This window comes from Pezoporus occidentalis, unplaced genomic scaffold (assembly GCF_034315485.1).
Source record: "Pezoporus occidentalis ecotype Australia unplaced genomic scaffold, CSIRO_AGI_Poc_V1 ctg10, whole genome shotgun sequence".
Taxonomy (NCBI): Eukaryota; Metazoa; Chordata; class Aves; order Psittaciformes; family Psittacidae; genus Pezoporus; species Pezoporus occidentalis.
Window position 1 is genome coordinate 2,531,452 of NW_026912779.1, and position 22,349 is coordinate 2,553,800.

At 45.8% G+C, this 22,349-nt stretch overlaps 1 protein-coding gene and 2 long non-coding RNA genes across 8 annotated transcripts in view; 2 read left to right on the plus strand and 1 right to left on the minus strand.

The window, feature by feature from the left end:
• The window catches only part of LOC134159044 (uncharacterized), a 65,390-nt gene extending 58,947 nt beyond the window's left edge, over window positions 1-6,443 (plus strand). For both annotated transcript variants that reach the window (XR_009963012.1, XR_009963013.1), the window contains 3 exons: window positions 1,697-1,776; window positions 5,016-5,319; window positions 6,084-6,443. This is a non-coding gene — a long non-coding RNA (uncharacterized LOC134159044). The remainder of the gene's footprint in view (window positions 1-1,696; window positions 1,777-5,015; window positions 5,320-6,083) is intronic.
• Window positions 1-22,349, minus strand: part of EFEMP1 (EGF containing fibulin extracellular matrix protein 1) — a 378,486-nt gene that overhangs the window by 306,006 nt on the left and 50,131 nt on the right. The gene's annotated exons all lie outside the window — the stretch shown is intronic.
• Window positions 8,338-18,988, plus strand: LOC134159026 (uncharacterized). 5 transcript variants are annotated; one of them, XR_009963000.1, is made up of 5 exons: window positions 8,338-9,250; window positions 10,735-10,909; window positions 10,996-11,067; window positions 11,557-11,624; window positions 14,195-15,047. It is a non-coding gene; the product is annotated as an uncharacterized LOC134159026 (long non-coding RNA). The 5 variants fall into 5 exon arrangements; XR_009962997.1 differs by lacking the exon at window positions 8,338-9,250 and adding an exon at window positions 10,354-10,475; XR_009963004.1 differs by lacking the exons at window positions 8,338-9,250; window positions 11,557-11,624; window positions 14,195-15,047 and adding exons at window positions 12,602-12,730; window positions 18,882-18,988 and having other exon boundaries at window positions 10,510-10,909.

A 22,349-nucleotide genomic window follows, 5' to 3' on the forward strand; every position in this document is an offset into this window, starting at 1 on the left:
CACGTGGAAGTTAAGAGCACCGTTTCCCCTTTAGTCTCCACAGCACTGTATGGATATGAGCGTTCCCCTTTCTTTAGTTTGAAAATGGGTTAGCTTTGACATCTGAACCTGAATTACGCCAACGGGTAACGATTCAGCAATCTTGCTACTAACGCCCACATCATTCACACCAGTGTCAATAGTATCTCCACAACTTCCCCTTCAGAAGGGGAAGAAATGTCCTGATGCAGTAAAATCCCAGTAGGCTCACCACTAAACCCTTGCAGACTTTAACAGCCAAAAGGGAGCTGTCTTGCTGTGTTTCTTGCATGCTTTGTGTTCCCAAACCTGACTGCAGCAAAAATGTGGCACTTGACCTTTTGCTGTTCCACGCCTCTATCTGTAAAGCTGCCAGGTTGTCTGGAGAGGAACCCAGGAAGCTTCTTGTGTTTGTCAGAGATGCAGCCAGGCTGGGAGATGCAGCACTGGAATATTTATGAATACTTGAGAATATTCTCATCCGAGTCTGGGTTCTTTTCCATTCCCATCATCAACTGAGCAGAGCCTGGAGATAGCGGTTTGTAGTGAAGCTGTTGTTAGAAAACAGAGTATGTAAGCAGTAGGGGAGAAGTGTAAAGCAAAAGGGTTTGTTTGATGCTTGTGAAATACTGGAATAAATTGCAGTGCATTGTGTCTGCGTGCGTAGGAAGATACAAATAGTGCAGTCACACCAGGCAGTCCTCCTTGTGATTCTGAGGGGGGACAAGGATGGGAGCAAGGGGGAGGTACTTCAGGCTCATCACCAAAGACCTGCTCTCTTCCTGCTAAACCAAATGTCAGTCTGGATGTATGAGAACACTGAAGGGGAACTGCAGAACATCTTAATTTCTCAAATTAATCTCCTTAAGATTTAATTAGTGAGTGCCTTGCTGCAAGTGAAGAGGATTGCCTACCTTGCAGCTGAACCCAAGTAAGGAAGCAGAGCATCAGTGCAAGTAGGAAGGCGCTTACCTCACAGCTGAGGCTTTGCTAAATACACCAAAGGGACCCAGGAGCTTGCTCTTCAGGGTCATTAAAGAGTTCAGCCCCTATCAGGAATGAATCCAGTGGTTGCAAATTCCTGTCCCAGTTCCTACAGGGATGTAGGTAGAGTAAGTCTGATCCGTAACAAGAATCATGGAACTACAGACCCCCCCTAGCTTGGTACTTGTGTCATGCTGACAGACATCTCTGTAGCCTGGTAAAGACACATAAAGACTATACAGCTCTCTCTGTGATTCACTGTTCTTGCAACTAGAAAGTTTTCCCTAATATCTCCCTTGGATTTCCTTTTCTGCAGTTTCAGGCTCTTACTTTGGTAGTCTTTTCCTTTAGCTGAAACGTGATGAAGACAGTGAGGAATTAGCATCTAAGTTACAGAGTAAAATGCTTTAAACTCTTTCAGGTGTGTAATGCATGCAGGGAAAAGGAACTATTTAAAGCCAGATAAGCTGTTATTTAAATGATTTCAGGAAAATCCTTGGGTTTTGTGAAGAATGAAAGCTCCAGCACAGTTAAATACAAGGGCTGGTGAACACTGCAAGAGCAAGCATCACTTACTGTAAATATTATAGCTTCTAACAGCATGAGATTGTTTGTGTCTTTCATCCCTGCAGATGCACTTTAACTTATTCCATGTTAAAAGGTCAAATTTGCTTCTTTGTTTGCTATTATGTAGATCCTCGCAGTTCTTTTGCAAATGCAACCACCTAAATAATTCATGAGAGCAGAGACACCAGCTGTCAGTGCCACATCCAGGTAAGTCCTAATTCATGACAGCCTTCCCTTTCTTGAAGACCACAAAGGACGTAGCTGTGCAGTGACTATGCCAAGTTGTGGTGTGTTGCTGGAGGCTTCTTTGACTCTCGGGGTAAATCTGGCAGTTGAAGACAAGAATGGAATAGGCAGAGAAAAAGTATTGATCAAAGGGAATTTTCCCCTTGACATAACCTGGAAAATGGACCTTAGGTGCTAACTTGGGATCAAACCAGGCAGAAATTACACTGGAAGAAAATATTGACAATATATCTAAAAATAGGAAGACTGTGCCTGTTGTACGAGCAAGTTTGGGGATGTCAGGCATAGCAAAAATCAATGCTGTAATAAGAGGTAGAGTGATGGCATATCAGAAGAGGAGCTGTTACTCGCTGCCTCATGTGGAACCTGACAGCATGTATTGGAGTGTCAACTGGTCCTGAAGTTACAGACATTTGTATCTGAAATGACTGTCACTTTGGAGGAAGAGCTTGGCTTCCTCCTCAGCCAGGATGTAAAGGCACCTGGGATTCACTTGTCCCTAGCACTGCTTTATCTTTGGAGATGCTGTTGTGGCAGAGGGGATTTGCTGGAAATCACTCTTGAAAGCGATGAGCTGCCTGGAGCTGCCTGCTCAAGAGTTTTGGACCCGTCTCCTCGAGCACAATCCAGTGATAGAAATCTGCAAAATGGGAAATTCTGGAGGTCAGTGACAGTATTTGACTCTTTACAGGAGGGCCTGCATGCTCTTCAGCTGGGAGATCCTAACACGCTGAAAGACATCGTATTGCTGGATGAGCTAACTGCCTGACTGGGGCTTATCAGTCTGTCTTTGATTTCTTCCTCTTCTCTCCAGTCTGTGCAGGTCTAACAATAAGGGAATCTGGAACAGCGGTAGGAACAATGTAAACTATTTTTTACCTCCTCTGAATAACAGGGAAAAAGCAATTTCCAAGTGACAGGAGTGATCAGCACAGTTTGATTGCAAACTTAGAGCAGCTGTTACATTAGCTGGGGTTTGCATGCCTCGTGTTTATTTGCATACAGATTTGACAATGTAATTGTCTACTGACGGGAAGAACATTGAAAGGAAATAAGGAAATAAGATAACATTCCTACAGTCTGCTTCTGTATCACAGCCAGAATTTAGAATCTACCATTCTGCAGCAGAAGTTGAGGTTTTTATTCTACCAAGTGCTACTTGGTCAGTTAGAAGCCTTGGAGCCAGTTTGATTCAGATTTACTGGGGCCTACAAGGATACTGGAGAGGGACTCTCCATCATGGACTGTAGTGACAGGACAAGGGGTGATGGGTTCAGACTGAAACAGGGGAAGTTCAGGTTAGATATAAGGCAGAAGCTCTTCCCTGTGAGGGTGCTGAGGCGCTGGCACAGGGTGCCCAGAGAAGCTGTGGCTGCCCCATCCCTGGCAGTGTTCAAGGCCAGGTTGGACACAGGGGCTTGGAGCAAGCTGCTCCAGTGGAAGGTGTCCCTGCCTGTGGCAGGGGTTGGAGCTGGAGGAGCTTTAAGGTCCCTTCCAACACAAACCAGGCTGGGATTCTATGATTCTCTCTTGTAATGTAGACCCAAAGTAAACTTGTGGGACAGAGTGAAGGCCAGATCACCTGCAATCCAGCATTTAACAACACTTCACATTTAACAATATGCTTTACATAATAAAAGGTAATCTCCAAGTAAATGAATGTAAGGCATCTGTTGTTAATGTGTTTTATTTAGAAGAGTGTTCCTACTTCTCACATTGCACTAGATGACCCATTCTGCATTGGACGAAACTCAAAACCAGGCAGCGCTTTGACTTTAAGATGCAGCCCAACTCTGCCAGCACATTTTAATACTGCCTGCAGTGGAATCAGGACTCACGGCAATCACGACTGCGTTTGAAAGATTTCCTCTCCTTGTCTGCCCTACTTTTCTGTCTCATCATAATTTAAAAGCCTCAGCATCAGGCTGATTTTGGAGACATTCAGCAGCGAAGGAACTGGGTTTGATAGGAAAATGGGCTGGGGAGAGGAAGAAGATGACTGTTTCTCTTGAAACTCTGTCCTGAGTGATGTTTTCTGTTAGAATCAAGGTCAGGGTCAGCTGGTGGGAGTGTGCTACAATTAAAGTAGTGAGAACCACATTTAAAGATGAAGGGGATGCTTTGAACGTGTCTCTTATTGAAAACCACTGACCCATCTGTTCCTTGGCTAACACCCTGACAAGCATTTTGGCCAGTGACATGACAGAGCTGCTAATATGAATCAGCAGAATCTCTGTAGGCAGACAGAGTATTGGAAATGGTTTCTTTTCCTGTGTTTCCAATTCATTTTAAATACCACTCCCATCACACCAGAGACATCAAACAAATGACAGGCAGGAGATGAAAAGAAAAAGTAAAGCCAGACTATGAGTAAGTGTTAATTAAACCAGGATTTGGAATAATCATAGTTCTCCTTTAATATCTGTTGCATATTTAAGACCCATTTTGAGTTGATTTACATAGCTGTTTGTAATGATTTCTAGCAGATATTTCACTGTGCTAGTGTCTGAAATCTGTGATTCTTGTCACTGACTGCACTGCTGCCTTTGATACTCTGAACTCACGTTAACTTGACGTTAACACACGTGTGCTGAAAACGATGGCTTATGACTTGGAAATCAGCGTGTTACACGATACCTGTCTGCTGACAGTCCTGGGAATGAAAGTAACTCCTATGCTCAAAAAGCCACGTTTCCTTTCCTTTGAATTAGCAGTTCCTGTAAGTTGACAGCCTCAACTTTTAGGATAAAGAAACCACATTAATATTTATAGTATTGCTCAGGGGAAAAAGATATAATTGGTTGCTGAGTAGAATTTGATCCCAAATTGGTATGTCCTGTATGTTTGTGTGTGTTAAACATACAAATGTATGTTCATGTGTACATATAGATATGTGGAGATACAGCTGTAGATATTCTGGACTGCTTTGTATGTATAGATATATGGGAATGTGTGCGTTTGCCTGAATACACATACCTCCGGGATGCATTCCTATTTATCATCTAAATATTTAATAGAGTTATGCAACTCTACGTAAGTGTAGAAGCCTCCTTTGATCTGAGGTAGTTGCTGCCAGTTGTTGTGATTTATTTTAGAAGGTTTGTGCATATCAAGCTGTGGTAACTCCAGCTTGTTTTTGTTTCATTAGAATGTTTAAGCCCTCAAGATCTGTTAAGCTGGTGTTTTGTTTTGGTTTTCAGGAACTAAATCCCCCTTGAAAGAGCTAATTTAGCCACTGAAGTGGATCATCAGACAGAGCATTAAGACCATAAGTGGTTATAGCAAACAATAATGTCAAAATCTAGTCACCAGTTTCCCTTATGATTTGTCCTGCAGCTTCTGCACAACTTCATCTCACTCGACGCAGCCTGTGAAGGACCAGGTTTGCTTCTTCGCTGGCTCCACTGTGGCAGCAGCAGTGATGGGGAAGCCAAGATCATCATCATCCACCAGTGACTCCACGCTGGAAGGTGCTGCCTGGAGTTTCCCAGCGAGTGGCTTCTGGTGAGACTTACTCCCCCACCATCAGCACTTCAAGTTGAGAAGGCAAATTACAGTGGTGATAAAGTGTGTTTTCTATAGTTCTTCAGTTTTACAGCTAGTGCTGTGGTTTAACAGCATGGTGGGAGCTAGGGTATAAATATTGGCTTTTTCTTCCCAGAACACATGTACTTTGATTGATAGACTGATTTATTTTAATAGGATTAGGGTTTGATGTATTCTTTTTAAAAGAAGTGTACTGATGGAACGATTGACTTTCTCCCGTGTAGGGAAGCCTCACAGCACCAGGTCTGGGTTGAACAATGCTCCAATGAGCAGCCTCCCACCATGGGCATGTCTGGAGTGAAAAGCTCTACCTAGGTAGGAAAAACCCCTAAAACCCTTACCAAGGTTCAAAAAGGAAGGGAGGCATTAGTACAGCATTCTCATTTTACACGGAGTTTAGCCAGGACAGGAGGAGGAAGCAGCCAGACAAATATGAAACACTGTAAGAGCATTTCCTAATCAAAAAATCTAGGATTTGGGAATAAAATAATGTAAGTCTTCACCAAAAAAATTCTGCCAAGCAGCTCCAAAGCATGTGTTGGGTGAAGTTAGCAGGAATAATGCTCTTAGTGCTGGGAAGACTTGAACTGAAGCATGTGAGGTTCTTGACAGGGGAATTTCTGAGGGTACTTACAAACCCATCTTAATAGTATCATTTCTGTTTGTGTATTGCTTGGGAAATTGGTGATACCTGAAACATTACAATGCCTCTTTTCTTGCAGAATAGCAGCATTGCACAGAATGAGGTAAGGCCAGAAAAACAAGTTAATGATCTTCAAAGCTGCAGATTATCACATTCACTGCTACCTACCTGGGGTGGCTGAACCCAAGAGTCAAGGTCAGAGATTTTAATTAATATTAGAAACATTAAACTGCACAAATAACTTATTCTGTAACACAAACTCAGTGCGCTGCACCTGAATGACAGGAACCGGGGGCATGAATCCAGTGGGGGTTCTCTCTTCATTAAACAAGCCAGCCACTGGTGGTGGTGGTGGTGGTGAATGCGGAACTCCCAGGCACAGATCCATAAGAACCCACTGGTTACTTCCATCCTGATTTTCTCAGTCTAAATGTTAAAAGACCGCTGTGTTTCCAACATACCTGAGATTGTCTTGGTCTTGTTTGTGCAGGTGAAAGGACAGTTTTGGCCCCTTCTCACCTACTCTGGGGTCCTGCTTTGGGCTCTAGTGCAGGCCATTTTTATTATCAAAGGAAATGAAAACACGTTTATTTAGCAAACTGTGGCAGAGAACAGGCTCTCTGTTTCCTGGTCTCTGAAACACAAATTTGACCAGGATCCATGTGTCCCTTCTCGTTGCCTTTACCCAGGGATGAGTGACACTAAGGTAAATGCAAGGTAAGTGAAGGTAAATTTAACGCATCCCAGATACCAGCTGTCTCCTGCTTCTGCAGCACACTGGAAATTCGTATCCGGCTAAATTTATCTATTTGTATAGAAGAAAACAGAAATTGTGATCTCAGCCTCAGCCCAAAAATACTGTCTTGGTTTTTTCCTTAGAAAGCCCTGCATGTGACTGAACTGAGGCTATTTTCCACTCCCTTTTCTGTAAGCCTTCTTCTAGAGATGCCTCTTAAACGGATGAAGGTCCTCCAATGTAATGACTGCCTTGCTGAAAAGGAAGACTTTCTCCTATTACTTGTGATGGGGATTCAGTTGTCACTCACGAATCACTGTCAGTGCAGTCTTCCCTCTGTGGAGCCCACTTCAGGAGTGTGGCCCTGCTTTCCTTGAAGGATCTAGAGTTTCATTATATTGTTGCAGGCAATTTTTCCTGCCCTTCAGTGCAGGCTTAACTGGATGTGCAAAATGTAAGTGTAATTACAGCTGTGGAGGAAGCTCTGCACAAATAGTTTGGCTATTTAGGGCCATAATTATCCAGACTGCATTCACAGAAATAGTAGCTCTATATACAAATCAGTCCAAATGCTTTCTAAATAGCTTCTTCTAGTCCTCCTAACCTTCTGCATTATAGAGCCACAATGAAAAACACCTTAAATGGCATCCATGGATGCAGCTTGCCTTGCTGTGCAGGAAACAGCAGTAGTGCAGTCTTCTGAGACACACAAAAAAGACCAAAGCCTTTTGTGTGTGAAGACCTGAACTTGGAGCAAGTCCTCCGTGACCACAGGAGGCCCCAGTTCGGCTGCAGGTGTGGGGAGGTGGCACAGCACCAGCCAGGTCTGTGGGGAGAGCAGTGGGGTGGGTGTACCTGTGGACACAGGCAAAGGAAGCACTTGGATCCATTCAGTTTTCCTGAACGGATGGAAATGGCAGCTCAGGGTAAGGCACGGTCCACTTCCCTGACGTGAGACATGTCTTGAAATCTTAATTACATCTTGTACACATACACTGAACACTCACCAAAATCAGACTGTTTTCAAAGTCACACCTCAGTATCTCTTTGATAGCACTAGACCAGAGAATAGAATTGAAACAGAGTTTCTACCACAGGACCATTTAAATGGCTTGTCCAGCTCCTTTCCATAAAGCAGCTCACCCCAAACCTAAGGATTATTTTAAAGAGCAAAAAAGATCCAAGAAATTTCAGAATAAATATTGAACACAGTCTGACAGAGCAGACATGAGCTTATCTATGGAAAGCCACAGATGTCCTCCTGCCTCTGCCAACTCTCCCCCAGACATGGATGGAGCCAGTGCTTAATGCAAGGATTTTAATGGCAAAAGAAAACTCTGCAAGGCTTTGGGATGTGATTATGAGACTGGGTTTTGTGACTGTTGTTGGCTGGGGGAAGAGGGGCTGGAAATGACTCTGAAGATAGAATAAAACAAAGGAGACATTAAAAGAAGATGCAAAATAGATGGGGGTGGGAGGTAAAAAAGATTCTTAAAGGAAAAGATTGATCAGAAGGGGGCTGGGGGTGTATGGCTGCAGGTGGGAATATGGGCACACCTCTGTGTTGTACTGTTAAATGACAGACCGGCTTTTAAGTCCATGGACGGAAAACTTAAGCTTGGAAGAGGACATTTTGGAGCAGAGCAGTTTCTTCCTTGGTAGTGTTTTACCTCCAACTATGTGTAAAAATGGTGATAAAGAAGTTAAGAGTTGTCATGCAATCTGCTGCTCTGAAATCCTTACTTATTTGCACTGACAGATTGATGGAGCTCCTGTCGGGCTTTATGCAAGAAAGCACACACCATCACAGGAGCTGTCTTGTGTTTGTGTGAACCTTAGCTGTGTTATCAAACAGCAAGCACTAAAAACAGGAGGGAAAGCACACTCCTGACTGGAAGGTTCATCAGTTAAATCACAGTGGAGTGACTACGACTTGAATCTGTCTGGTTTTCACTGTTTATTTTCTGTGGGCCTTATTCTGATGTGAATTAGCTGATTCCAGCAGCCAGATTTATAATAAGAACAGTGCAATTAGGCGAAGGCCTCTGATAGCCACAGAAGTGTTAAAGCCGTCAGAGAAAGACTAAATGATCCATTATGTTTTGGCAACTGCAAGCTCATTTCCTACCTGCTGTTCATTTTGTGGTCATTATGAACCGATTATTCCAGATAATGTGGGGAACAGTCCATTTATGAGAATCCATCAAGAAGTCATTATTCCACTAGAAGCTGTGTACTGGGTTTTAAGCAGAATTGGAGGGATGGATTCACAAACACCTTGCTTTCTTGAGCCTCTTTTTTTGAGGGGGAGGGAAGAAGGGGCTGGCGGGCTGGCACCACACTCTCCAGTCTTGGCTGACCAGTTGTCTTCTCTAAGACACAACAAATGATGGTGAATATACAGCATTTTATACTTACCCCAGGCACAGGTTACAGCAGTGAGGTCAGGAGCCTGAAAGCACCGACACCGGAGAAGCAGCTCAGTTCCTTGACTGCTTGGGCAGTCACAGGTGAGATAGATATATACATTTATCTCTCTATAACATCTCTTATCTAGCATCACATCTATCTGTTCCTAAAATATGCCCCACAGCCTTACACATGGCAGATACCCATTGTCAGTGCTGCATGCTGGGGGCCTAGCTCTGAAGAGCAGCTGGAGGAAAGCTGACAAGTCTGAATTGCTCAGAAGGAAGGTGAAACCATGCTGCTCCAGCTTGGCAAGATTCAGCTGGGTGAGCTGGATTGCCATCTAAATGACAAGGTCACTGGGGAACTAATGCTGCAGTAGTTCTGCTGCTCTGCTATGCTGTAATGCTTTTTGTGACTTGTTGGTTTCTTGTGATCATGAGGGTCAATCTCATGAGACACTATCAGGGAGCAATGTGTGAGAAGTGGCTGGTCATGTGTATGGGGTGCATGGGACAGAATGTGGGCATCCCCCCCTGCTTCCCAGCCAGATTCCCCCTCAAGAGTCTGGATTCCACTTCTTATCACTGCTTATTTATTTCACAAGCAAGTTACCAACCAAACTGTTCCAGATCCATTTTCTTTCTAGCAAGCTGTAACTCTCATTGACTTTCCCTCTGGAGTCCAGTTGATTTCTGGAAGTCAAAATATCTCCGGTAACATGGAGGATATCGGTTATGTGGGGGCACTGCGTCATTTGTTAGCAGTGGCTCCTGTGTGTGGAGTTGACCATTAAAACCTGTGGTTCCAGGCTGAGGTGACAGTACATACAAAGCAGCGATAGTTACCTTTGCCTCATCTCTTCAGCACAGCCAAAGAACAAGTGAAGTAGGAAATGTTTGCCTCCGAGCAAAAGCAGACTGAAAGGAGCGTTACGTAAAAAGCTCTGTGGATGAAGGCTCCCACTCCTGTTAGCAGCTGCTTGAAGGCAGCTCAGCACAGTGCTCTCACAGCCACAGCAAATCTCCTCATTATTGCTGGAGCCCTGCGAGGCCCCTGCCAGAGGTCAGCTGCAGCTCCTCTGCGCTGAGCTGTAAGCACAGCAAGTGCTTATTTTTACTCTGGTGTCCTCACAGAGGGGATAAACAAGTGAGAAAGCAAAGAACCCGCACACTGGGCTTTAGTTCACCCAGGAGAGCTCCTGCTAAAGCCGTGCAGCTGCCCATGGGGAGTAAACCAGAGTGGTGGATGGGAGAAAGGGCAAAAGCCTGTGCTGGTTCACTGAACCCGGAGACGTGCTTGTGTAAAACCAGTTGAGGGTCCCAGGTTTGTCCTCTCTGCTCTCACATTTGGTTTTTTCATGCTGTTTTCTTCCTTGCTCTGAGGCTTTAACTTGAAGGAGCTGCTGCAGTGTGCTTTTTTACCCACATCCATTGCTTTCCAGGGCCAATTCTCCAAACATCCCCCTTGCATGCTTTCAGCAAAGACTGAGTTGGGCCCAGGCTGAATCTGGGGCCTGCCTGCTCTCCAGTGAGTGCATGTACTGAATAATTACTGACCTTTTTGTCCCTATACCTCGATACAGGGATGACTACACCGGGTCACCTCCTGGAGGGACTCCTCTCTGAACTACACTTACAACATGACCAGCATAAATGATGGCAGGCCTTTGGGGGCTTTCATCAGTACAAAGAGGCACTGCAGACACCTTCCTGATGGTAAATCACAACATGCAGTAACTCAGTCTCTCTCTGCCTCTGGTACTGAAAGCTCAGTGTGCTGGGGTTGGTTTTTAGGTTGGTTTGGGTTTTTTAGGCTACTGCTTCATGACTCTTCTCTTTCACAGCCTGAGAAGCCAGCTTGTGCCCTGAGGCAGAGGTGAAGGGAGCAAAGCAGCTGACCTCTGGATGTGTGCAAGGTAGGAGGGGTTTTGAGACCTTGGGGTTTGACTGGACATGGTTAGGGGTCTGCTTCATGCCAGGGCAAACCCTGAGTAAAATGACCACAGCATAAAGCCTCTGTAGAGCCACATAGGAAACCTTTTCTCTACAGCATTCCACTGCGCAGCATAATCGTAATGATACTGAGAACAGGATTGTGCTGCCTGCTGTCCTGGGAGAAAGGCTACAGCCAGGCCGAGACTAAACGAAGACAAAAAATCCAGTGATGAATGCAAGTCTTCCCAGAAATGTTTTCTGGGAAAAGGCAGCAGCTCAGGTACACACCACAGCAAAGAGCCCCTCCAGGGCAATGCATAACCCTGACAGCTTTGGTGTGCTTATGGGCACAGGGACTGATGTGAGGCCCTTGAAGTCAGGGTTAGTGTGTTTATCCACATGCTGACTCAGAAAGTACAACTCTCAGCACCTGGAACAGGGTTTCCTCATGCATTTTTTTCTCTTTCTAGTACATTGGCTCTTCTAACAGAAGAAAAGCAGGTGAACCCACAGGCTCTCTTCTGCTTCTAGCAAAGGTGTTTTCTGAATTCCTTTATATTGGGCACTTTAAACTGGACCTTGCATCAGGTCCTGGAAAGTTTGTGTTCAAAGTGATCTCCCCAGTTCACACCAAGTTACTGTGGGTAGCTCAGATGGAATGAGGATGATCAGGGGCTGGAGCACCTCCTGTATGAAGACAGGCTGAGGAAGTTGGGGCTGTTCAGCCTGGAGAAGAGAAGCTGCGTGGAGACCTCAGAGCAGCTTCCAGTGTCTGAAGGGGGGCTATAAGGATGCTGGGGAGGGACTCTTCATTAGGGACTGGAGTGATAGGACAAGGGGTAACGGGTTAAAACTTAAACAGGGGAAGTTTAGACTGGATATAAGGAGGAAATTCTTTCCTGTTAGGGTGGTGAGGCACTGGAATGGGTTGCCCAGGGAGGTTGTGAATGCTCCATCCCTGGCCCTGTTCAAGGCCTGGTTGGACAGAGCCTTGGGGGACATGGTTTAGTGTGAGGGGTCCCTGCCCATGGCAGGGGGCTTGGAATTGGATGATCTTAAGGTCCTTTCCAACTGTAACTATCTATGACTGTGGCTATGACTGTGGGGACATCTCACCATGGTGTGGCTTAGGCCAGGGACAGGGTGGGAGTCCATGGTGTGCCTGGGCAGGGCAGTTGAGGGTGAGAGTTTGCACACATGTGCTCAGGTAGAACAGAAATGCATACACAAACAAGACAGGAAACTAAACCTGGTTTTTAAGATGCTTCTCCTTTTAATAGGTACAGCACTTTACCATCGCAGTTTTCTCCATGAAAACTTTGTTTCCTGTGGGTATCAATTACCTGAGCTTGTAGAAAACCTCCCTGCTAAAAGCCAGGTGTTTAAAGGACACAGTTACTGCTGAAGAAATCCTACAGAACCTAAATAATGGGGTTGTGTGGATTAAGAGACCACATTTCATGAATAGTTCCAAATAAAGCAGATTTTGGTGCATTTTTTTACATTTTGTTTCAGAGTACCAGCAACTTCCATCTGCAGAAGCAGGTAAGGAAACAGAGGGTGGTGAGGGATGGATGTCACCAGTGCCCTGTGGTACATCCAGCACAAGGTTTATGGCACTTTGGAGCTGTGGGTGTGATCCAGGTCAGTAACAAAAACTTCCCAAAGCTCTTACAGTCACAAGGTGCTGGGGTGGCCACCTGAGTCCAGACATCAAAACCCTTCCCTTTTTAGGCCAACACAACAAAACCAGGGTGTTGGTGTCACCGGTACCTGCAAAACTAAAGCAGGCCTTTCTGGTCCTGGTGCGCAGTCTGTTGGGGTGTATACAAAGCGTTTCCCCTTTTAGGGGTGCAGGTTGATTTTGTGTCACTCTCCAGAAACACGAAGTGCAGCTGTTGCAGGGGCAAGGAGAGCAGCACAGCTTCCTGGGTGATCTTAACCCCATGATCTTGGCTGGAGCACTGGAGCTGATGCAACATCTGGAGAAAAACCACACTGACCTCAGGCCTCTCACTGCACAGACTGGCAGGGTCCCACCAGCTGGCTCCTACCAGCTGCCTGCCCTTTCCTTGCACGAGAAACCATCTTTCTTGCTACGAGGCAGACATCTGGATGGGCAGTGCACAGCTGTAGCCTGCAGCAAGGGCAGAAGCTGTCCAGAAATGTTTCAGGTTATCACTGCGGATGAGCAGAAGGGAACACCCACCCCGCATTGCAAAACTGAACTGGAAATGGGAGTGTTGGTTGTGCTGTGAGGTATTTTATACTGGGCCCCACATCACCTCTGTGTAAGTAACAACTGACAGGACAAGAGGAAACGGCCTCAAGCTGCACCAGGGCAGGTTTAGATGGAGCTGAGGAACAATTCCTGCCCCAGAGGGTGCTCAGGCATTGGAACAGGCTGCCCAGGGCAGGGCTGCAGTCACCGTCCCTGCAAGTGTTCACACCCCGTAGAGATGAGGCCTCAGTGCCATGGGTTAGTGGTGGCCTGGGCAGTGCTGGGGAATGGTTGGATTTGATGATCTTGCAGCTCTTTTCCAACCTAATTGGTTCTGTAAAGTTTAAACCTTTCCCAACCTCGTGATTCTATAACTGGTGGGTGCCCAGCTCACCTGGACACTGCAATGTGGGGAGAAGACACTGCTCTCAGGCTGCTGGGGCCTCATGGTGGGGATACCAGCATCTCCAGCTTGCAGAGATGAATGCACTGACCTGGTTACTCAGAGGTATTGTGTTAAGTAATCTCTGACTTTGGCCTTTGCTGTCAGGACCTCATACGCCAGTGTCTTTTTGTTTCAGGAAGAACGTTCCTCATAAATCAGGTCTCTCCTAAAGGACTCAGGAAAATACAATATTATCTCAATTAAACAAAAGTGTTTTCCTGCAGCTCTGTCACTCCAAATGGCACAGAATGACAGCTCAATGGGCGGCCTGTAATTCAGATGGGGCAGTCAAAAATGCTTTATCTAGATTAAAACCCTATTACTCCCACTAATGTAATTTTCAGTGTATGGCAGGGGACAAGCAGGAGAGAGGGTCTGCGTGTATGCTGCAATTAACTGTTACTGATTAATCACTCATGTTCTTCTCTGTCTGCATGAACAGTGTTGGGTATCTGATCCAAACAGCTCCATCCAGGGTCACTGGAATGCTGCACGGTGTGTTGATAAAATGCCTGTTTTTTTCCTCCCTGGCAAGCCAGGCTGGTACAAAGGAGCAGAAGGGAAGGATAAACACACAGAACATGGTCTCAGGGAGCAGGTGGGTGGGTAATTCACCACACAGATTGTAAAGCCCTGTGCCATTCTGCTGTCGTATTACAGTAATGGGAGATTTATGTGAGCGGGACTTGTGCTGTTTGCCAACAGCAGCCGTTGCCTCGATTGAGCCTGTTGCTGTCGGGCTGTCATCATTTAGGGTGCATTAGAGACACTGCGAGAGCAGCGATGTGGAGAGGGAAGTTAGGATGCTATTAGTGAGTTGCATATGAAATTAAATGGGAAATGAGCAAAAAGCCCATCTCACTGTAGCACAAAAGTTCTGTCTCTGCATGGAAATAAAATCCTTTCTCCATTTGCACTCTGTGTGCTAGCACGCTGCACAGCACCGGGTGGTGGTCCTCATGCATCCAGTGTGGGAGATGCTATTTACAGCATTTGGAAAGGCTGTTTAATTGCCCCGTGGGTGTCATAAGCTCTGTACTACCTCCCTCCCTCTCTCCCCCAGTGGAGAGACAGACAGCAGGAGCAGTGCAATAGTCTGCTGCTGACCTGTGCTACCACCCTGCTCCAGGACATTGCATTTGTATGTATTATAAATATAATGTATATTATGTAAGGATGGATGGAGGGACAAAAGGGTGAAGGAAGAATGAATGAAAGGACAGAAGGACAGACCTATGAATGGATGGATAGATGGGAGGATGGAAGGAAGGACAACCAGCAAAAGGCAGGATGGACAGAAGAGAGGATGGATGGATGGATGGAGGGAGGGACAGAAGGATGAAGGAAGGATGGAAGGAAAGGTGGGATGAAGGAAAAGATGGGATGAAGGAAAGATGGATGAAGGGATGGGCAGGACAGAAGGAAGGTAGAAGGGCAGGGTGGCTGGAAAGAAGGATGGAAAGTCTGATGGAAGCAAGTCCAGCCAGAAGAACAGAAGCAAAAAGGATGGTAGAAGGGCAGACTGACTTACAGAATAGCAGATGAAAGGTAAGCATGTATGGAAGGACAGAAAGACAAGGTGAAGATGGACAGAAGGAAGTACAGATATAGAGTCACACCAAAGAATGAATGCAAGGAAGGAAAGATGATAGAAGGATGGACAGAAAAAGCTGGACAGATGGAAGTAAGGCAGGAGGGAAGAATGGACAGAGGGTGGGACAGAAGAATGGATGAATGAACAAAAGGGAAGAGTGACAACTGGAAGGACGGGCAGGAAGCCAGATGAAAGGATGGAAGGAGGGAAAAAGTGTGAGATGAAAAAATGGAAGGAATGAAAGGATGGATGGATGGAAGGTCACAGAATCATAGAATAACTGATGGGAGGGAAGATGGAGGGGTGCAATAACAGGACAGACATAAGGAAAGAAACAGGAACGAAGGAAATGATGGAAGGGTGGAAGGAAGGATGACTGATGGTAGGCAGGAAAGATGGATAGAACAGATGGATGCAGTAACAGGGACAGAAGAGAGGATGGACAGAAAATGGGAAGGAGGGATGGGGAAGAGGGGTGTAGTTCAGACAGAAGGATGAAAGGAATGACAACATGATGGAAAGAAAGATGAATGGGTGGAAAAACAATGGGTGGCAGGAGGGAAGGACACAGGAAGGAAGGAAAGGTACAGATGGATGGAAGGATAGCAGCAAGGAAGGCTGTATGGAAGGAAGTCAGACAGATGAAATGGACTGGCAGATGCAAAGCATGAAAGAATGGAAGTATGAAAAGACAAGTATGAAAGAAAGGACAAAATGGAGGAAGGTAGGAAGAAATAAAGATGGACAGGAGAAGGGAAAGACACAGAAGCACAGAGAGGAGGGATGGACAATTGCAAGGGAAGAAGCAAGGACCGAACAATGGAAGGAATAATGGATGGATGGAACAAAGGAATGACAGATGACTAGAAAGACAAGTAGAAGGAAGGATGGAAGGACAGAAAAAAGGGAGGATAGTGGAAGACAAAGATGGAATGAAGGGTGGTAAGGAAAAGTGGAAAATAAATGTAAAGACAGATGGACAAAAGGAGGGAAGGAAGGACCTGATGGATGGAAGAAGGGCAGTACGGGTGCAAGGAACAAAGGACGGAAGAAAAGAAGTAGGAATAGATGAAGGGAAGGATAGAAGATCAGAAGGAAAGACAGAAGGACAGAAGCAAGAAAAGGCAGATGAAAATAAAAGCTGACATAAGGCAGGCGAGAGATGGAAGGGTAGAAGGAGAACAGACTAAGGGAATGAGGATGTGGGGAAGGAAGGAAAGAATTGTAACAGAAGGATGGATGGTACGAAGGGTGGAAGGAGGCCGTCATGAAATGAGTGGTTTGGGGTTGCTCAAAGGATGACCATCAAAGGTACCGGTGAGAGCAGGTTTAATGATTTCTGCAGGCACAGCTGTTACATGGGTGTAGCATACACAGGAACACTGCTGTAAAACTGAGCTAAAACTGATTAATACTGAGAGCACATGCACGGGGTGGGGGGTGATGGGGGTCTCTGCACCCTCCTGTTGAGTCATGAGGGTCAGACTTGACCCCTCTTGCTGTGCCAACTCCTGATGGAGCCCAGGTGCAGCTGGGTCTAGTCTTAGTCTCAGACCTGGTCACGAGCTTACACCTGAAGGGTTACAGGTGTCATTTAGCAGCAGGTTGCAGTTTTAAGGTGGATCTTGGTCAACAGGATTCACTACAGCTGCTAGAACCGTGTGTACATGTGTACAGGTGCCTGTTGAAACTTCCCCTTGGACAGATGGACAGAGGATGAGTGGAATGATGAATGGAACAATGGATGGATGGAAAGTATAGATGAAAGGAAGAAAGGCCAGATGTATGGATGGACAGATGGAAAGGATGGGTGGATGGAAGGACACACTGAAGGAAGGGTGGGAAAACGAAGGCAGGAGGGACAAAAGGATGAATGGAGGTGATGGATGGAAGAAGGGATGGGAGACAGAATGGATGGAAGATACAGAAGGAAGGAAGAAATTAACTACAGGAAAGAATGGTGGATGGAGGGAAGGGAAGAACAGAAGGAATGACTGAGGGACAGATGGAAGTAAGAATGGTAGAGGGAAGTGAAGGAATGTAAGGACATAAGGAAGTTTGAGGATGGAAGGAAGAATGGAAGAGTGGAAAAAAGGATGGAAGGTTGGAAGGAGGAGAATACAGAAGGACAATGGGAAGCATGCAAGGACAAAAGGAAGGAAAGCAAACTGGTTGTAATAATGGAAAGAAATGGAAGTAACCTGGAAGCAAGGAAGGACATGGGATGCAAGACGGGTGTATAAAAGGAGCGAAGGATGGAAAGAAGAATGAGAGGACGAATGGACAGCCAAAAGCACGGTCAGATGGAAGGACACATGGAAAGAATGAAGCAAGGATGGCAGACAGGAATAAACCATGGAAGGACAGACGAACAGGAGGGAGGGAGGACAAACGGAAACATGGGCAGAAAGAAGATGGAGGAAGAATGGAAGGAAGGATAAAAGAACCAATGTAAGAAAAAAGGGCAAATGGAGGGAAAAATGGAAGGACAGGATGGAGGGAAGGAGGGGAAGGAAGGAAAGAGAAAGAAGGGAACCTGTTGTTTAGCATGTGAACCCTGTACATCCTGCACCACTCCAGCCCGATGACAGCACAGGAGATGCTCTTGTTCGTGATGTGATCCTTCCAGATGACCTAAGAGAGTCTGTGCCCTGAGCTGCGAGTAGGTTAAGATGAATCATTTCAACTTTTCTCACTACTCTCATTCTGTGTTGCACTGACAAACATTCTCAGCCATTAACAAAGGCACAGTGTTAGTGGGAAGGTTGTGCAAGTGTGCCATGAGAGGCACTTCCTTCCTCTTGCATAGTGCTACTCTGCAATTGTTTCAGGAGAGAACAAGCCAGACATTTACATTACTTTCCCCAATAAAACCAGACCTTGGCAGTCATTAGCAAGCCACCCATGAGAGCTGGTGCCAGAGCAGTTAAGGCAAGTTTTGCAAAGGACAGTTTGGATCGGGGCCTGAACAGCTTCAACATGCTTTTAAAATACTCACTGTAATTCATCTGATGGGTGGTCTGGGAGAGCAGGAGTGACTGAGCTGCCTCGGCACCGAGCCTGCTCTGGAGAGTTTGGTTTAGTTCTCAGGTCAGCCACAGGCTGAACTACTGGACATGACATGAGCCCTCTTTTCCCTCTCTAACAAGAGATTATCACTTCGGTTCCTCACACTGGCAAGGAAAGACAGAATTCATTAACCTCTGGGTGTTCTCAGGTACTCTGATTGCAAAGTCACACACAAATGACAGTATAAAGTAGTGGGTTGGTCTAAGAGTTTACACAGCATGCAATATCCACATTAAAACAAGCAGCTGGTAGTAGATGTGGTAGTGGTATCTGGGAGGAACTTGAATACCCACAAGCTCCTTCACTTAACATTTGCTCATTTGTGTTTGGTTATGTCAGAGACACGCTGTAGCTGTGGATCATCACAGTTCTTTATAACAACAATCCATAGAATTATAATCTATACAATTATGATCCATAATTCTCTATAATCACAATTTAATTTCATCACACCCACTTCCTGCAGACATTTTGCTGTCAACAGACAGAAGAAGAAAGTGCTTTGGAACCCACATGCCAAGTTTGCAGTTATCAGAAGCCAAAGTACCTGCTGGGGTGAGGACGGTCCCCAGGCACTGATCCAGAAACCCCTCCAGCAACAGCTGGGGGAGCAGGGTCCTCCCCGTAAGGTGTTTGAACAGATCAAGCAATTTATCCAACACTAAAAAGGTGAACCTCCTTTTTCCAGTTTCTCCCCAGTCTCCATCCTCTTTAAATACAAAAGTGTTGAAATCCCAAACTCGTAATCTAATTAAACCTTGACCTTCGGCTCATTTCTGTCTCTGCTTTACGTTTTACAGTCAGGCAATGCCTGTGAATAGGTCAACTCAAAACGGGGAGCAGCACGTGGTAGGTCCAAACAGGAAACAGGACGAGCTCCTGTTTTATGTCAAGGACCACAGAAGGAAAAGCAGGTAAAGTGCCAGCATTAAAGAATGTTTTCTAAACATTTTCATTCCACTGATGACACTTTATACAGCAGTCTCTCTATTTCGGTTTTGCTCCCACTAATGACCTTCCAGTTCTGTGCTCTTACTTGAAACAGTAAGAATGAGCCCCTAAATAAACTAAACAAGCAAATACAAATGTCCAAGGGGATGCTCCTTGGCACATTCCTGCTGACTGCTCTGCCCTATGCCCAGAGAGCAGTGGCTGTTACAACCTCCACTGTGTGCACAGGTTTACACCGAATCACACACAATCGTGTTCCTCACACAAAACTATCACCCTTTCAAGCAAACCATGGAGCAAAGACTGGGGAAGCTCTACATCCATTCTGAGCCTTGCATGAGAAATCTGAAATGATTTACAAAGGAAAACTGTATCATGGAGACATAAACTGTGTGCATGCTCCATTTCACATCCTTGCATTCTTAGGTTAAACCCCCCAAGTCCTGGCCTGACCTCTACACCCACTGGCCACTCTCCTCATGAAGCTCCACGTGACCTGCAGTAATTCAGCTACATTTATTTTCAGTAGCTGATTTTCCCATTAAAGCCAATTAAATCTCTAACCTGACTTCATCCTGGGCATTGCTTCTCATTTTCAACATCCCGTGATTTCGCTGTCTCCCTGAAAGCACCACTCGGGGGGTTGCACGTGGGGGGATTGCAGCCCAATTCCCTTTTTATTAAAATGGAAATCTTTGGAGATCTCCTGCAATGATGAATGTGAAAAGCTGAACATCTCCACACTTAATATATTATAAAACCTCGTATGAGTTTGTGATGCTTCCTTTGGTCATGACCATTTCGTGCTTGGAAGCAGTGGGCCTGACATCAGACCACAGCCCTGTTCTAGGGATTGCTCTATCCAAAACACTGCAGGGAGGTACTGTGCTACCTGGGTTTAAACTGGTTTTGGTCTATTCTGGGGTGGAGAGACGGGAGTATTTTCAACCACAAACCCATGTGACTATTCGGGGAACACAATTCAGTGACCATTCCGTTTCCTAAGGGAAAGAAATGACCACACTGGAAACAAAGCAAACTCTATTCCAGCCATAGGCTCTGCAGCACAAGTGCCTGGGCCTGGGCCTTCCCCTTCCGTGTGTCCATGCAGCCGCTCAGCCATCGGTCTGTCTGCTCTCCCCAGACAGGGAGGATTTTGTGCACAGGACACAGGTTTAGTGGTGGAGAACAGTTGGGACTTGATGATCTTTGCCAACCTTGCCGATTCTGTGATCCCATAAACCATGACTTCATAGAACTGTGACTTCAGCAGCAGCAGCAAATGCACCCGCAGCACTTAGCTGCAATAGCCACCTCATGCCAGTGAACTCAGTGACACACACACGGAGTTCCATGGGATGAACAAAAACATGTGAGAAAGAAAGATTGGATCTGGAGTTTCTCTCTGGTCTCACTCAAAAGCACTTCAGTCACAAGTAAGTACCCACCATCCACTTGCCTGCATGGAAAACTCTCAGTGCAACACAGACCACACGCCAGAAGTTGCCAAAGAAACAGGACCCATGGATGATGCTACTTGTTGGTTATTGCATTTTGTTATTTTTCTGCACCCACATACACCTTACAGCTAGTGTTGTCCTGCGTGGGCTAATTCCCATGATGGCATTGCCCATCAAGGGCCCAGGCATGGATTCGCCACCTGAATTAAAGCCTGAGCCACTGTCATTTTAAAACAAGATGTCTAAGAACTGTACTGTACCTTTTCAGTAGGTTACTTTAGGTTGCCTTTTCCCCACACCAGTAGCCAAAATACTCACTGGCAGATCTAGTTCAAGTGTTAAGTACAATATTCCTCAACTGTGTGTGCTCTGTGAAACTGGAAGTATCCAAGGAAAGATTCTGGAAGCAATTCCCCCCCCCCCATGCTGTTCTCTTGATTCACAAGTCTCAACTTACTGTGTGCTGGCTACACAATCCCAGCCCCTTCAATGGGAATCACTGACCTGAGGAAAGCTGGGATTTCAACCGCACTTCAGGGAGCTCACCACTCCCTGTGTGAAGTCACCTGGAGCTGGGTTACACTGTCCCAGAGCAGCTGAGATGCCTTCAATCTGTTCTGCCTGCATTGCTCATGGTTGGGGTAGGTCTCCAGGCTCCACAAATTACAACTCCTCCATGGGTCACGTATGACAGACAGCTTTTGACTCCTGGGGTTTGGTGTTAGGAAGAGAATTCCAGATTTAAATCTTATTCCTGATTTCTCCCCCCTCCCCGCCCAGGTTTGGTCCCAGCTCCAGGCATGATTTGCAGAGAGACTCAAAGCAATGACCTTGGGTTGAGCTGGCCAAATGAGCACAGCTGAGGGGGATTGTTTTTCCCATCAGTGGAGCTGTCAGAATGGTTTTGCTGATCTCTGGGTGTGTTTTCATTCCTCCCCTTGTTTGCCAAACGAGAGGAGGAATGTGCCACATGACAGGATGATGGAGGAAATTAAATTAATAGGAAATGAAAAGCACAAGTTGCTTCAGCACATGGAGACCACCTTGCACTTAACTGCAACCTGACTATAAGAAATCCTCCCCTGTGCTTCCCCCCTCCTCCCTCCCTTCCTTTCTCTGTTCCTTTAGAAAACCTTAAAAGCCTCGAATATCCTGGGTATCATCTGATGTAACTGTAAAACTTGAGATGCATCCAAATAAATACCTTGGGTCTGAGCAAACCTGAGCCATGTGATGTGTCCTGGTCGAGATGGATCGTCTCCTCTTTGAGGGTTATCTTCTGGCTGGGGCTGATCTTCATAAAGAACAATTAAACAGAATCAGACAGAACACCAAAGACAACACCGTGTTCTTTAGAGAAACAGGTGTGTGATCAGCTCAAACAGTCAACAGAGGCTCACAGACATTCCCAGGATAACCAGCCTGGAATGTGCCCCAAGTATAATCAAAAGCTTAAGCATAGCGAGGTAGAGGACACAGAAGGAAAAGCTGTGGGAGATGGGGCTGATGGAGCTGCTTTGCAT